This window comes from Octodon degus, unplaced genomic scaffold, assembly GCF_000260255.1.
Source record: "Octodon degus isolate 3935 unplaced genomic scaffold, OctDeg1.0 scaffold00152, whole genome shotgun sequence".
In the NCBI taxonomy this organism is placed as follows: Eukaryota; Metazoa; Chordata; class Mammalia; order Rodentia; family Octodontidae; genus Octodon; species Octodon degus.
In genome coordinates, this window is record NW_004524728.1 from 6,849,892 (window position 1) to 6,853,720 (window position 3,829).

The window sequence follows — 3,829 nt, forward strand, 5'->3', positions numbered from 1 at the left end:
TTCCATATGTTTCTGCATTTGATTCTTTAGTGCAGATGTTATTAATTCAGGGATTTCTTTTTTCATTTCCAATCTGAGGTCTTCTATATCTTTCTACAGCTGTTTTTTTTCAGAAGCGGTTGATTCATTGCTTTCAGCTGTGTGATTTCCAATTTGTTCTGTGTTAGTGTCCTCTGCACTTGTTATGGGTGGGCTTGCATTCTGAGGTTGCATTTTGTTCCTTCTCATAATTTTGTGTAGCACAATCTTCTGCCCTTTGTTATAGATCTTTGTTGTAGTTAGAACCTTCACACGTACTGAAGTTCAGGTGGAGCTCTACAGAGTTTGGACTTATCCAGCTGCATCTGGCTTAGGTCTGGCTGCTGTGCTCAGCTCCTTCCCGCTGCGGACCTGGGCTAGGACTGGCTCTGGGCGTTCCCGGAACTCGGCCGAAATTCCTACTCATCGGGAGGGGTGGGACAGGTATGGCAGAGTTGTTGGGCGCGGCCCGAGGGGTGGGAGAGGGTCTGGCCCACTCTGCGCCTGGGCTGGGACTGGTCCCGCTGGCACAGGGTAGCAGGAACCTCTCCACACACTCACCGGACCTGGGCTAGGACTGGGTCTCAAGATTTGAGCTTTTACTAAAAGGGATTTATATCAGTTTTATTCTAGCATAATTTATATACAATAAATACACTATTAAGTGAGTTTTCACACCACTTAATTGTTGTGGAATCACCATAATCAACATATAAATAATTTCCATTTTCTCCCAGAGGTTCTCCTGTGTTTTTTCCCTTCATTTTCCCCGTAGACTACTGGTCTCCAGGAAATATTCTATTTTCTGGCACTATGCATTGTGTTTGTATTTCTATAGTTAATGATAGAATATTGATTTTTCTCCAAATAATTTTTTCAAAACATTTTGTTTTCCTTTGGTGCATATGCTTTGTTCTGTCTTTCATATAGAGGCTTTCTGAAAATGTCTGGTCACTCTTGATCTACTTGCAAACAAAAGAGGGATATTAAAAATGTGACAGGAAGGTCTGAATACATGAGCTTATTGGTGCCAAGATTAACTCCAGTGTGGCTGATATGAATTACTCTGGGTAAAATCTTATGATGTTCAAGTTTTAGCTCTCTTCCCTGTGCTGGTCACCAGAAAGCTGATGGCATAGTTCAATCTGACTGAAAAGGCTTGAGGATTATAGAACCCTGTGAGGGTTTGCTGCTGTAAATCCCAGAACTGAAAAATCTAGAAAAAGGAATTCGTATATCTGAAGGTAAGAATGATGCATATGCTACCTCTCAAAGAGTGAATTTATATTTCCTCCTCTTTTTTGTCTTGTCTCAATCCTTGATGCATTGAGCCAAGCTGACCCATACTGGCTACGTGAATCTACTTTACTCAGTATGCTAATTTAAATGTTACTACTGTATTTCAGGCATGCCCAGAAATAATTGAAATAAAAGTTTCCATCACTGAGTATTAAAAATCCATTGGTATAATTCTCTTTCTTGTCAACTGTCTGAGTTGTGCTGACTCAGATTTATCTTTCTGCTTTCCAAAATTCCAACATTTCCATTTTTGTTACAATCAGTCTCCTTATTTTTCTTCATCCTTGAGGATTTATATCTTTTTTAAAATCCTTTAATTTTATTGCTATAGATGTTTAGAGAGGGTAAAATTAGACATACTCCCAATCTATTACCTTCACCCCAAACTTGCATTGTTACACATTATACTTTATCATATGTGACAAAAGAATCAGTGTACTGATTAATGAAATATATAAATGTTCATTGAACAAAGTACACTCCTTTCAATTGCTAATTTGTCCAATAGACAGTTTTCATAAAATTTTGGGGCCAGGGATTCAGGTTAGTGGTACAGCACCTGCCTGCCAAGTGTGAGGTCCTGAGTTTGATTCCTGATACCCCTCCCAAAAATAAAAAATAAAAATAAAAATACAGTTTAATATTTTTTGTATGTCATTTTCCTAATATAGTCTCATTTTCTTGGCACACATTTTGGAATTTTATACTAAGTATTGTTCTAATCCTCTTAAATTAAAATGATGAGATATAAAATAGACAATAATTTCTAATTAGAATTTTGTAACAATGAATTAAGTCCTGAGATATTATTGCTTTTAGATAAAATCTCACTACATTTAGAATTTGCATTTGTTTATGTAGCAGTGAGTTAAAATTGAGAATTGAATTAAATCAGAGATGCAAATATCAGAAAAGGTAGCAGGAAGTGGCTACTTGTAATTCTGCTTCTATACAGAATTCCAGGTGTACATGAAATAAAGGCAGCTCACCAAAGAGAAGGACCCTGTGAGCAAGCTGAGAGCAAGTGCCAGACTGTAACTAGGAACCTTCTACCTGAGGGGTATGCACTCTGCAGAACAAGGAAGATTGTTACCAAGGCAGGTAGAAAACACTGACTAGGGACAGAAGCACAGGTCATGTGGCATGCAGAAGAAATGTTTAGTCTAAGGTTTCTGGATGAAATACAGAATACGAAAGTTAAATTTGGATTTCACTAAATAAGAAATATGTTTAGTAAAGTATGGCCCATGAAATAGTTGGGGCATTCTTATACTAAAAATATTCACTCTCCATCTATATTTCAAATTTAACTGGTTGTGGGAGGGATTGAAAAAGCCTGGTTCTAAAGAAGATGACTTTGAATTTAAAATCAGAGTATTTATTAAAAATTTGACTCAGAGAAAACAAATTAAAAAGTTGTAGGAAAGTCAACTTAGAGCTCAAGATGGCCAGTAGAGTAATCAAGAAGCAATGCAGTCGACTTTAAGGAGAGAATAGTACCTTCCACAAGGCACACACGGAGAACACTATAACTATTCAGTAGGGTATAGAAGAGAATTCAGTGTCTCCTTAATCACATAAAAGGAGTTCAGAGAGATAAAGCTCCTATAAAAGGAAGGGCTGAGGTGGAGAAACACAAGACATGCCAGGCTTTTCCCTTCTATACTTGTGTGGGACAGGGGCATAGTTAGGCCTAGGACTACTATTTCCTACATACTCCTCACACTTCTACTCTGTCTGCTCAGCCTCTACCTATTAAAGGATGAACTGAGATAACTGACCTCAGCGTCCACTGTTGGTTACTTAGTGGCTGATCTTGGACCCATTTCAATAGGAGATGTTGTTTTCCTGTCAGCTATGGTGTCTTTCCCCCATCCAACTGCTCCAGACATTGCTGTCTCTCTGAAGGAATGTTCAGGAAAACCACCTGTGATGTGGAAGAGGTCAGGGAGGGATCTGAGTCCTTTATTTCCAGTGCTTCCATTGCATATAACATAGCCCTCCAGAAGATTCCCTGATTTCAGCCCTGCCAGTTTTTACAGAGATGTAACAGCTGTCAGTGAAACAGCTCATGTTTCTGATGTTCCCAAGAATCACTACCATGACAGTTCCAGCTATTCTGGATACACTGCACCTGCCTGAACCTATCACAGGCCTACATTTGGACCAATCACAAGCCTGCAACTGATCTATAACCAGCATTCCCCTCACAATTCTGGGCTGAGTGTAGGAGGAACCTCTCTCTTGCACTGACTTACCTTGTGCTGCCTCATAGGTCCTGTTCAAATAAAGTCTCACCCTGTTAGGACTTTAAGTTCATTTGTGATCTATTTCTCTAGTAATCTGGGCTCAGAAGATTTTATAAATCTACTTCTCAGGATTTTTTTGGTCCTGAGTAGTGAGGACAGAGTAGAAAGTTTTCTTTTGTTTTGTCTTGTTTTGTTTTTGTAAAGAACAATAAGCACTAGGTGATGTTAGCCCTAGAGAACTCCAGAAAGCAGCAGCCAACGGA